Source organism: Cryptomeria japonica, chromosome 5 (assembly GCF_030272615.1).
Source record: "Cryptomeria japonica chromosome 5, Sugi_1.0, whole genome shotgun sequence".
In the NCBI taxonomy this organism is placed as follows: domain Eukaryota; kingdom Viridiplantae; phylum Streptophyta; class Pinopsida; order Cupressales; family Cupressaceae; genus Cryptomeria; species Cryptomeria japonica.
Window position 1 is genome coordinate 196,568,220 of NC_081409.1, and position 14,189 is coordinate 196,582,408.

A 14,189-nucleotide genomic window follows, 5' to 3' on the forward strand; every position below is an offset into this window, starting at 1 on the left:
CCCCCTCTCAATACCAGTTTGGTACTAGTGGTTCATCATTGAGTTATCAATTGGTATCAGAGCACTCCAAGCCCTCTGTGTTGTAAGCTTAACCGCTTGAGGAAAAGATCCTAGCCAAATGATGAAGAGGGAAGGTCCAAAGTTCAATAGGGAAAACTTTGGTATATGGAAAGACAGGATGAAGATATTCATCAAAGGCATGGGTGTTCAACACTGGAGTTATGTTGAAAATGTATATGTTGTTCCTACCGGTACCCTCACTAATGACCAAAAGAGAGAGATACAAGAAAATGGGCAAGTCATGGAAGCCCTCATCAGTAGTCTATCTGACATTGAGTTTATTGATGTTCAGGACAAGGCAAACCCCAAAGAAGTATGGGATGCTCTTGAAAACATCTATGGTGGTGATGAGCATGTAAAACAAGCTAAGGAAGAGAGCTTGAGAGGAAAGTTTGAAGACATGAGAATGGTTGAAGGAGAGACCATTCAGCAGTATGGAATAAGAATCAAAACAGTTGTTGGAGAAATAAAGAGTGTAGGTGGCAAAATAGAAGATTCCACTATGGTAAGTAAAGTCCTGAGATCACTGTTGCCAGTCTATGCAATAAGGGTTGCTGCTATTCAGGAGCTAAGATCAATAGACAAGTCTAAGGCATCCTTGGACTCCACCATAGCCAAGTTGATAGCCTATGAGCTGAATAGCTTTGATGGTAGTGTTCAAAAGTCAAAATAAGCTTTTAAAGCTTCTGCTATACAATCCAGAAAATGAAAAGAGGCTAGCACTAGTGGGGAACCTAGTCAGAACAAAGAAATGAAGGATGAAGAGTTTCTGATGGAATTTGAAGCTCTTCTATCCAGAAGATCCCAAAAGGAACTGGTAAATACAAAGGTAAGCTACCTTTGAAATTTTTCTCCTGCAACCGGATAGGACATATTGCTATGAACTATCCTAATAGTGACAACAAGGACAAACCGGAAAGGTTCAAGAAATTCAAAGGAGGAAACCAGAGAAATTGTTTTGTGGCAGTTGATGAAGGTGTCACAGATGAGGAATCAGAAGATGAAGAGAATGAAGACATTGTGTTCGTTGTTGTAAAGGAAGATGTGATAGACAAGAAGGCTCTTGTCTCCCGGTTTGATGATTCCAATGAGTGGATCATTGACAGTGGCTACTCTCACCATATGACTGGTGACCGGAGCAAGTTTCTATCATTAGAAGAGTATGATGGTGGTGTGGTTCGCTTTGGCAATGATGCACCATGCATGGTCAAAGGCAGAGGGTCCATCTCCTTGAATGGAAAGAGTAGTGCTGACAATGTGTATTGGGTTGATGGTCTCAGACACAACCTTCTAAGTGTTGCCCAATTAAATGACAGTGGACTCACTCTACAATTCAAGAATGGAGTTTGCAGAATCAAAGGTAAAGATGGTAAATTGGTAGCCACCGGCATGCAGACTAAAGGTAACCTATTTCATCTAAATGCTAATATAAGTATATGTCTTATGGCTAAGCTTGATGATAGCTGGATATGGCATAGGAGATTCTACCATGTGAACTTTGACAACATTGTGAAGGCTAGTAAGATCAAGGCAGTTAGAGGGTTGTCGGTGCTGAGCAAACCGGATAATACCTTGTGTAGAGAATGTCAATTGGGGAAAATGTCTTCCTCAACTTTTAAAGGTAAATCTTTCATTGCTGACAACTTGCTTGATCTTGTGCATACTGATTTATGTGGTCCTATGAAAACTAGAAGTGTGCAGGGTGATAGGTACTTCATGATTCTCACTAATGACTGCTCAAGAATGATGTGGGTCACATTCTTGAAAGACAAGTTTGAAGCTTTTGGGAAATTCAAAGCTTTCAGAGCATTAGTGGAAAAGGAAAGCGGTAAAAGGATCAAGTGTCTCAGAACTAATCAAGGAGGGGAATTCACTTCCAGTGAATTCAACAAGTACTGTGAAGAATTTGGCATCAAGAGACAGTTGTCTGCCCCCCGGACTCCATAGCAGAATGGCCTAGTAGAGAGGAATAACCAGACTATGGCTGAAGTAGCTAGAACTATGTTGATCCAAGGAAAGGTTTCTCACACCTTTTGGAGAGAAGTGGTGAGCACTACAGTTTACACTATGAACCGGCTACTCATCAAAAAGGGCAAGGAAAAAACTCCTTATGAGTATTGGACCAGTAAGACCCCTGTGGTAAATTATTTTAAGGTCTTTGGTAGCAAATGTTACATCAAGAGGAGTGAACATCAGGGCAAATTTGAAGCTAAATGTGATGGAGGAATATTTCTAGGATATTCCACCAAGAGTAAAGCCTTCAAGTGCTACAACAATAGGACTCAGAGAATTATGGAAAGCATCAATGTAAGAGTTGATGAATCCTCTAAGAAGACTGAGAAAACTGACAGTGAGCAAGTTGTAAATGAACCGGTTGCAACCTTCTGGGAACCAATTGTCAGTCAACCGAGCACCAATTACAGTGTTCCTGAACCAGTGAATGTTGATACTGATGAAGATAAGGATGAAGAAGAAAAGCAAGAAGAACCAATTAAGACCATTCTTCCGTATGTCAAGTTGAATCATGATCCCAAGCAGATCATAGGTGATAAGGATGCAAGAATCCTTACTAGAAGAAAGATCAGAGAAAACTTATGTATGATCTCTGAATTTGAGCCTAAATCATTCAAAGAGGCTCATAATGATGAAGACTGGATCAAGGCAATGGAAGAAGAACTTGACCAGATAGAGAAAAATGGTACATGGTCCTTGGTACCCAAACCAAAGCATAAAAATGTCATTGGCACCAAATGAGTGTTCAGAAATAAGTTGAATGAGGATGGCACAGTGATTAGGAATAAAGCCAGACTGGTATGCAAAGGATATGCTCAAGAAAAAGGTGAAGACTATGGGGAAACCTTTGCTCCTGTAGCCAGATTGGAAGGAGTTTGTATGCTTCTTGCATATGCAGCTTTTAAGAGATTCAAGGTATATCAAATGGATGTAAAATATACATTCCTAAATGGTGTACTTGAAGAGGAGGTATATATTGAGCAACCAGATGGGTTTACCCTATCTGAAGATAGTGACATGATATGTAGGCTACACAAAGCATTATATGGTCTAAAGCAAGCACCTAGGGCATGGTATGAGCGCCTACATTCCCATCTTGTGAACATTGGATTTGAGAGAACAAGTGAAGATAGCAATATCTACTTGAAGTCTAAAGAAGATCAGATCCTGATCTGTGAAGTTTTTGTTGTTGACATCATCTTTGGTGGAGATGACAAGATGAGTCATGAGTTTGCTGATGAGATGAAGAAAGAGTTTGAAATGTCACTCATAGGGGAGATTAAGTTCTTCATTAGACTGCAGATCCAGCAGATGAAAGATGGAATCTTCATCACTCAGTCCAAATATGTCAAAGAGGTGTTGAAGACTTTTGGCATGGAAGATAGCAAACTGGTTGGCACACTGATGGTGACCGGTTGCAAATTGACAAAGGAAGATGATTTCGCACTGGTTGATGAGAAGGAATACCGATCAATGATTGGTAAGTTGCATTATGTAGTGCATAGCAGACCAGATATTGCACATGCAGTTGGCATCACTGCAAGGTTCCAAAAGAGTCCAAGAGAATCTCACTTGAGTGCAGTCAAGCGGATTCTTAGGTATCTGAAGGGAACAATTGACTATGGATTGTGGTACCCATACAGCAATAATTTCAATCTAAAAGTATTCACAGATGCTGATTGGGCTAGTAATGTGGATGACCGGAAGAGCACAACCGGTGGTGCATTCTTTCTCATTGGTAGACTGGTCTCATGGATGAGTAAAAAGCAGAGTTGCATCTCTCAGTCTACAGTGGAAGCGGAGTATGTTGTAGCTTTCATGAACTGCACTCAGACAATCTAGATGAAGCATGTACTGGAAGGCTTCAAGATCCCTGTACCTAAACCGGTAAGTATATTCTGTGATAACACAAGTGCTATCAATATATCAAAGAATCCATTTTTACATTCTAGAACCAAGCATTTTGAGCTTAAGTATCATTTCTTGAGGGAAAAGGTTCAGAATAAAGAGATTACACTAGAGCATGTGTCTAGTAAGGAGCAGTTAGCAGACATATTCACCAAGCCTCTCCCAAAGACAACATTTGTGCATTTGAGAGGTGAATTAGGGGTATTACCCCTTCAGGAGGTGAACTAAAAGTGGTTGTTCCACATCAGTCAGGTACTGGATAGAAAAATATTTGGTTGATTGGTGTGTTTAAGGATGATACTCCTCAGGGGGAGCAGCATGAGGAAATAGTGATGATTGTACCTCCACTTTGGCATTGTTGTCAAAGGGGGAGAAGAAGTGAAGCGAAAAGATATCTGCAGCAAATGGGGAGAAGATGTGAAGTAGAGAAGATATCTTTTGTATATTGCCATCAATGCCAAAGGGGGAGATTGTTGGCATTATGTGAACCGGCATGAGCCTTATGTAAACTAGCATGAAGACATAATGATATTGTATGTTGTCATTGATGTCAATATGAGACATAGTGTGAATCAGCACATGAGATAAGTGAAGAAAGAGGTACCAGTATATGCCAAAGTGAAGCGGCACATTTGTTCAAAGTGAACTGGCATGTAGTTATGGGAACCGACACATGGAAGCGCTGTATGACTACCGGTTGGTAAGGCAGCTTCCACTTCGGGGTTTCCGGTTGGAGTATCTCAAGTCTGAGTGACTCAATCGGTGATCTTTGCGTGATGAGTTAGCAGTATGATGGAGGACATATCGTGTTTCCACATAAGCTCTGTGCGCGTGAAGGATCTTGCATGAAGAAGACTATTCCTATCTACCTCGGGAATGTGTGAAGTCTGTCAAATGGTGATAACGCGTGATGGGTTATCAGCCGCCATGAAAACGGTGGATAATGGATGATGGAGAATGTCTTGAGATCGACTCAAGACTGGTGCATTTAATGCAGTATGTTTCAACGGTCAGGATCGAACCGTTTGAATTGCTCAACCTAACAGGTTTAGGGTTTAAGGTTTTTGCTACCGACCTGTATGTTCCCTATAAGGTCAATGTTAGGTTTCTGTCTGAAGTTGTTGGCAAAAGTTGTGAGTGTGTATCCAATGAAAGTGATACAAGATTCTTGCTAGACCATAGGAGAGAAGAGATACCTGCAAAGTGTATGTGCAGAAGGAAAAGAGGAGCCTAAACAGATCTGTATTAGTATTAAGTGTTGTTAACAGATCATTGTAATACCTATTGATCTCTAACCACTTCAACAGTTGTAAAATCCCCTAACAGGGTAGCCTTAACTGGCTTGATTCAAAATCCCTTAAATCGGGTGGTCTTAACCGGCTTGCTGTAAATCCCTTAACCGGGTAACTTGAAGCTAATGAGTTCTGAGAAGCTAGAGAAGCTTAGGAGATCCTTTCAGCTATTGAGTTCTTAAAATCCTCTAACAAGGTGACCCTACCGAGTTTAACCCTTAACCAGGTGATCCCTAACAGGATCGGTTCCTACCAAAACCTATTGTAATGTTCTTAACCAGACAAGGCTCCTAACAGACTAGACTTCTAAAGAGTTCAAAAAGTAGCTTGTGGGTATTCATCCCCACCGTGGTTTTTCCCAGTTGGGTTTCCACGTGAAAAATATGTGTCATGTGAAATGCTTTTTGTCTTGTGATGCTTTGTTTTATTTGTTATGCACATGAAGGTTCTATGTTTTATGCCTATCTATAAAACATATTGAACTCACTGTTGTGAAGATTTGATAGTTAAAGTCTACTAGTTCATGTATGTGAATATTATGATAATGTGGTATTGAGCTAAGAGAAAAGCTTAGTGAGTGACCGGTTCATGACTGATTGAGCTATACTGGATGCTACTGGTTGCACTCTATTTTACTGGTATCTCTGTTTATCAGTCATTGTGAGTGTTTGTTGTCAAACCGGTTTTGGACTATATTTGTGTTTGTATTGATTCACCCCCCCCCCCCTCTCAGTACTGGTTTGGTACTAGTGGTTCATCATTGAGTTATCAGATGGTAGGTACAATCACATTGCCTATTAAGGTGGGTGATGTTATATTACCCACACTTATCTATTCCATGCTTGATACTCTTTATTATAATCTTCTTCTAGGTAGACCATGTCTCCATGCTATGCAAGAAGTCCCATCTACTCTTCATTGTACACTCAAATTCATATATAATAACAAGAGGTACACCTTATAAGTTGATAAAAAATTGAGTAGTAATGTTGAAAAAGTAGTAGGATGTATATCTTTGCTTAACATTATGGTTCTTTGTACAACATAATCTCCTACAGATGATGATTTCTTAGAGAAAAATTTGGGACCTTTGGAATTTACACCCTTCTTAAAAGGAGAACATAATTTTCCCCAATCCAAAAATGAAGCCTCAAAGGAGCCTTGTGTTTCATTTAACCAATCTACCTCTTCTCCTTCTAACACATCTTGACAATGATTAGGGCTCTCTAAGATTCAAACCAATCGAAACTAATAGTCAACCCTCTCCTCCTAACATTTCAACACCCACTAATGATCTTACATTTGATTTGGGAAAACAATATAGAGTTGATTTTAAAACCCCTTCTAAACACAGATAGAATGGACAAGGTTTATGACATATGGAACAAAGTATTAAGGCCCATTAGAAATTTACATCTCACTTTTCTAAAGAAGGTTTAGGTTTCCAACATCCTCCTTTGTCGAAATCCCCCTCCATTGTCTAATACATATATGTCTTTCTCTCCTGACTTTTCATCTAAACAAGAAAGCAATTTGTTTAATCTTCTCAAAGCTAACTTGATTACTCTCAATTAGAAAAAAAGAAGGAAAAAAACAATATTAAAATTATGAAAATACTTTTTTCAATATGTATCATCAAATTCATGGTCATTCTACTAATGAATGTTAGGATTTGGAGTGTAAAATCCAACAACGTATTGTAACTAGTATCATTCAAGTGACAAGTGACAATAAGTTGCACCTTTATCTAGGTCCTTCTAAATAACATTTATTTTCTATTATGTTTCTCCTCACAATGTGAAACTAGTAGCTTCCCTTTTTGGGGCTCACTGTCATTCATGGTGGTATAATTTAATATGTAATCATACATGGGTAGCAATATAATAGCCTAATTATACTTGTCTCTATAATGGAGGCAAGATTAGTTCTCAAACATTTTTCCTTCACTAGGATCCACTTTGCCTTTGTTGAATTGTATATTTTCTAATTGTTTTCCTTTCTTGAATAGAATTGCTTCTCCTTCGTGACTATTTATCATTGATTGGAGGCGTGTATCCTTGATTAGGACCTCTCCCTTGCTTGAAAGCACATATATTTTAAATAATTTCCCCTTGGTGTTGAAAGCATGTAACCCTTCATCAAGAATCACCTCTTAGATATTGGGAAGGTTTGAATTCTTGGTATCCTTCCCCTTATATTGTTGAAGATGTCAAGAGAAACCATCATACACCTTGATCATAACATTAGATTTATTATATGTAACTTAATGCAATTTTTCTTTAGATGCTTTGTGTTTTATATCCACTATCTTCGTGTTGATATCTAACATACTTTGATGACATGGTTGACTATATTGATATTTGATGAAGATAACATATATGCAGTTGTATAGAGATGACTAAATCTTGATTAGTATTGCATCTATTGAGAAAGTGTTTGTTGGTAGTAGTGATGTAACTAATATAAGTATTTGTATGTATGGTTGAGTGAATCACTAAGGATGAAATGATGTGATGAACAAATGGATATTGGATGCAGTTGGTCTGTGGATGTCCACCTCCTTGGTGTCTGATGTTTTCATTGAGTTGGTTGTATTGATATTGTTGATAATTTCAATGGTAGTGATGATATTTTAATGTTTAGATAGGTTGAAATATTAAGATGAGGATTAGATGCATGACATTATAATGACGATGATGTACTGAATGAGAAGGTGTTGTTTCTTGGATAATTTGGTCCCTAGAAGCCTAGTGGAGCAAGTTGGTATAAGAAGTATGTATTGATGCACTACTTTTCATTTGCAGATATGGTCTTGCACACTTGGATATAATGTTTATGTTCTATGGATATTGCATTACTATCTTTCCAGGTCCTTGGTATTGTAATTGATATGGTCAGTAATTGTTGTTGGCTGATAGTCTGGTTCTCTCTTAGAAGTGGTCCAGAAAATGTTCCACATTTCTAAATGCATTAATGTTTTTGGTGTTGCGGCTTGGAGGATATGCTTACAATGTCTATGTTGTGTCACAATTCAATTATCAGATGGTGTTATGGTCTGCAAGTAATGATATTATTTTTAGTGTTTGACTGACTCTCTAAAATGAAGTGTTTAGTATTAGTTATGTTGTGCCAGTATGATCTTGATATGAAGAAGTGAAGGAAGGATTTGAGAATGTTGTCAGATGTTCATGGAACATCGTAGTGTGCTCCCATAATTCTAGAAGGTCTATTTGATGACACGTGGTGATTGGAATCTATGTTTTAGGGTAACTACTTTGGTTGGACTAACTAGTGTTGTTCCTTAGCACATGGTGAATCCTTGGATGTGTCTGCTTTCTTAGAAGTTTGTGTTGTATTGATTTTGGGCCCTACCTTAGTCTATAAATATCTACATTAGATTTTTTCATCTATAAGATATGTTTTGGGCGAACTTATGGCGTGCTATTTGGTATATATACACGTCACCTTATTGTCAACCTTTGGAGGATGATTGATAGCCTATGAATCGTTCCTACCTTCTTGGAAAGAAGTGTTAAGATGTTTTAGGTCCTCTATATCTCTCGGATTGGACCACTTTCACCATAATTATGTTTTCACAACTGAATTGATTGGACTTATGCGTGTCCTCTATTTTGGGCAACATAATTGATGTTTCCAATGAAGAAGATGATATATATAGAAGATCAAGTTAATGTTGAAGGTGTGAGTGCAGAGGTGTGTGTAGATCAATGTGCATGATGCACCTACATGATTATATCATTTGCAAAAGTCTATTGTGACAAAGTTAGTATATGGTGATTGTTGTGGAGTTGGTTGTTTGAAATAGAGATTCAAGGACAACTTCATGTTTGGATATTGCTAGAGGCAATATTTTTTAAGGCCAGCTTGTTGCTAATTCATATATTCATTATATCTCACTTTGGAGAAGGGTATGTGCACAAAGATGGTGGTCAGAAAAGTGGACAGCACCCAAAATAAAAAATAAAAAAATAAGCAGTGTGTACGTGGTTATAAAATTTGAAATCACCGCATACGCGCTTAAGTTCGTTGTTCCCGAGCCTAGAAAAGGTAGCGCGTACAGGTTGTTTTTAGGAAAGTGAGCGCGTACACGCTACCTTTAGGAAAGTGAGCACGTACATGCTACCTTTAGGAAAGTGAGAAAGTATGCACTAATAAGCCCTAAAAGATAGCGTACGTGATACTTGTCAAAAAAAGTTTTTAAAAAAAAAACTGGGTCTTATTTTCCTGTGACAACCACATTTTTTTCCCATTTTCTCCGCCAAACCGTGAACGGGGTGCCTCATTTCTCCTCGAGACACTATGGATCAAGGTTAGTTTTTTTTAATTTTTGTCTTTCTTTCCCATTTGTTCAATTTGTTTTACATTTTGAATTTAATTTCATTAATTTTGATTAGGTTTTTTCAATTTTTGTTTCAAAAATCAGATTCTGATAATCCACAACAAGAACAACAAAATGCACCTCCTGAAAACCCACAAGATACACCCCCAATTCCTCCTTTTGACCACACAGCTAAAACACGGGAGCAATTAATTAATTAGTTAGGGCAAAATACATCTAAAATCAATAGACTGATTGATAAATTGAAAACATCTAAACTTGAGCATCATAAATCCCTCACCACTAGCCTAGAAACATTAGCTAGTGGTGCCATAGTTGTTTCCACACAAATTACTGTATATGGTGAAAATGGATAACAATAAGAACAATATTGAAAGGCTAAATGAATCCAACCACAAAACCCTAGCCTAACAATAAACAAAGATCCACCATAACATATGAAGATTACCTAAGACAATGCAAATAATTCAAAATCACAAAGATTATACCAATCACATGTCCAATAGGGTTTTGATCTCCATTCTTCCTATCTCCATTGATCTTGCATGATATATTTGCTCTCAGATTTTTATATGCACAAGAGCTCAACAAAGAACGGAATGTGGTTGCAAGTAGGATCGTAGTATAGCCAAGTCCTCCAAAATTGTTGATTAGGGTTTGACAATGAAGAAAACATCTCCTTAAATAGAAGACACAATAAGAAATGGAGGGATAAGATTGAGAGGTGTAAAAAGGAGGTCGGCTAGGATTAGAGGGTAGGTAAAAGAAATACCAAAATAATGAAAGAGGTAGGTAGTGTAGGAATTAAGAGATGAATGACATGTGTCATGTGTAGAAAAAGATAATGAATTAATTAAATAAATAAAGATTTATTTAATTAATAGAAGAAATAGGATAATTAAATAAATAAAAATATTTATTTAATTTAGGAAAGGGACAATTTAAATAAATAAATGTATTTATTTAAATGAGAAATAAAGCTAGAAGAGGATAAATGAATTAATTAAATAAATAAAGATTTATTTAATTAATAGAAGAATTAGGCTTAGATAATTAAATAAATAAAATATTTATTTAATTAAACTGGACAATTTTGGGTGTCTACAATTACAAAATGGGGAAACTTTAGGGATAGGTGTCATCAATACTATGTTGATGGGTTATCATACAAGGGAGTGAAAAACAAAAATATTAGTAAACAACAAATATGTGTCCTTTTTCTTGATCCTAAAACTAGTCAATCGTTACCTCTTAATGCAAAGAGGTTTCCCATACATTGGTGTACCAATGTGCAAACGAAGAATCTTTTTTGGTAGAGGTGGTGGATGGTCTTTCATGATCCACCTTATAATAATTATGAGGTGCCATTGTATTTTTTGAGAAAAGTATACTGTGAGTTTGTGCTCAATGTGTGGCCAACTATTTTAATGAGTTCCATGGTAGAGGAGGTGGCGGCTCTACCCAAGATAGACCTGGAGCTCGTAGGTGAGTAGCCCCGGAGAGTCGTTGCCCCCTATCACCCAAACCCAAGGTGCATCAGGTTGTCCCAATAGAGTTGAAAGAGTCGATGGAGCTACAGACTCTTCAGGCGGCCACAACATTGACTAGTGCCATCATCCAGCATGGGACATCGTTAGCACACCCTATTTTACTGGATGATGAGCCATTAGTTGCTCCAAGTGGCGACAGAGAGCCCAATCAACATATGTGTGTCAGTTGCTCGAGGATATTCTCAGGGATAGATGATGCGGCCGGTGCAGATGGATCCACATCTCATCTGTGCATGATTTGTGGGAGTAGATGTCAAGCTCGCACGGCTGAGGATTTCGCACTTACAAATGAGTTGATGGACATGGTGTTTGCACATCAGTGACAGACACAGGTGTGTTGATTTGAATTCATAGCATTTTATTTATCAGACACTTTAAATTTGTAATTACATAAATGAATTTTCATTTATACATCAATTTAAATTGAGACAAATAATATGCATTTCAGGATGCAGCAACGGTATCCCATACTCTTCCCCCAGTCACTATAGCTGCAACTTCAATGCCTGAGGTATAAATTTTGTAACATGTTAAAATAGAATAGTACACTTTGGATTAAAAAATATTACAAGATATATATTAACTATCTTTAATGCTTGGTCCAATTTTTGGTTTACAAGTGTAGACAGGGGACCAAATCTCCCAGATTGATGACATCACACTCTTAGCGATCGATTTTGGCCTACAAGGCTATACGGTATCATATTTTGTACAACCCTTTTTATGTATTGTTTTGATGGAATATGCAAGTAATTTCATTTTAGATTTTTTACATTATGTTTAATATATTATATGTACTAATATCTCATGTTAATTTTGTTTTTTTAGGGTACCCTCTCTGCATCTAGGCCTTGTCCTAGGAAAAATAATTCCTCGAAGACGCCAAAACGTGGGAAGAAGGTAATTGAACACATTTTTAGTTCTATAATTGTTTGAAAATGTTGAAATCAAGTATTAGTTTGGGTTTGTAGATTGATTAGTGTTTTTTGTGTATTTTACATGTACAGGGGCCATTGAGCTATGTGGATTTGTTGAATGCACCTGATTTGCTCGTGGATCAAGAGAGGGCGGAGGTATGTATCTCTACTTTATTTTCTTGATTTCATGATTATATGCACGCGTACATGTGAACTTGTGATATATTATAATCTTATATTTTTTTCATACAGGAAATATCCATAGTTGTTTCATCAATGGCAAGCCCTCTTCTGTGCACTGGAGAAGCATCTCAGGATCTAGTACACTTTTGTTTGATAGATTACATTAATTGTTTTTAACCTACAATACTTATCATTATATTAATTGTATTTAATCTTTGATCATTTTTTGTATAGGTAATAGCGATAGTTTCTCCATTGATGGTGAGCCATCCTCAATCCATTGGAGAAGCATCCCAGGCACCGATACGTCATTGTTCTCTATATTATAGATTTTAAGTGTTTTTGATATATTTTTGTTAGTATATTGTATTAATTGTACATTTAATCTACAATAGACCCCTTCGCGGTACGGCCATAATGTGGATCCTTTTAAGTATGTCTTCAAGAAAACTCCTAAGAGTGACAAGGAGAGGAGAGCGAAGACATTAGCTCCTAGATCAGCTGATGAGGTAATATACATTTCAATTGCAAAGGAATTATAGTTAAATGCATAGTTATGTTGTTAATTGTGAACTATTTTCTACAAAAGAATTCTAACTTGGCTTTTGAATTGTGGTTTTGCAACCATCTACAAAGTCACGTACAGCATTGAAGAGGCTTGATTTTGATGATCCACCACAAGTTTAGGATCATATAGTGTTAGTTTTGGTCATAGAATGACCAATACATGTAGATATATTCTACATTTTTATTGTATATCGATTTGGACATGGCATATGCCACATTTTTGTAATACTTGTATTGACTTGGCAGACATGCCTTTTATATATATATATAAATATTGATATTCGATCCAATAAATGTGTACTGAGTTCATTATTTTGTATTCTTTGTATTTTGTGGTTGTCCTTTTATAAAGTTAATTGATCATTTTCCTATGTAATCAACAATATGAATGTAAACAACAAAAAACTATGATAGAAAACATTGCAATCGTGGAATATAATTTGATTAAATTTTAAAAAAGTTGAATTAACCCTACAAAACTCCTTGTATTTAATTCATTATTGTGCATTCATTGTATTTGGTGCTTACCCTTTTATAAATTTAAATGAATATTTGCCTATGTAATCAACAATATGAATATAAACAACAAAAATCGACAATTGGAATATAAACAACGATATATGTGTGGTGCGAGAGCACCCTCACGCTCGCAATGGTCAAATTTTGGTTGTCATGTGCACAAAAAAATGTCACGAGCACATTCAGGTGGGTAGGTTTATGCTAGGCATGGTCCTCTCGTGCATCCCAAATTGTCGGAACGTCGAGAGTCATACCCTACCAATGCGATCTCTCAAGTGCCCTGAGTCCAAAAAATTGTCAAACTTTGACAGACTATTTCTTCCAATCCAAGACACATGTGATCAATCCATTTAAATCATGTGAGGCTCCTCTACAATGGCCTATCTTGGTTTTTGATGACTCGAAGCCATTTTCAATTGGTAGCATTTATTCGCCTGCTGCAAAAATCGTCAGTTGCATGCAATGCAAAGTTGCAGGATAGGCTAGAATTAATTTGGTTCATCGTGTGAACAAACTGATATCACGATCACGTCTGAGTGGGAAGGTTTACACTAGGCATGCTCCTCTCGTACATCCCAAAGCGTCGAAACGTCGAGAGTGATACCCTACTGACACAATCTCTCAAGTGCCCCAAGTCCAAAAAGTTGTCAAACTTTGACAGACTATTTCTTCCAATATAGGACACATATGATCAATCTGTTTAAACCTATGTGGTCACATGAGGCTCCTCTACAATGGCCTATCTCAATTTTTGAAGACTCAGGGCCATTTTAAATTAGTAGCATTTTTTCGCCTGCTACAAAAACTGTCAGTTGCATGC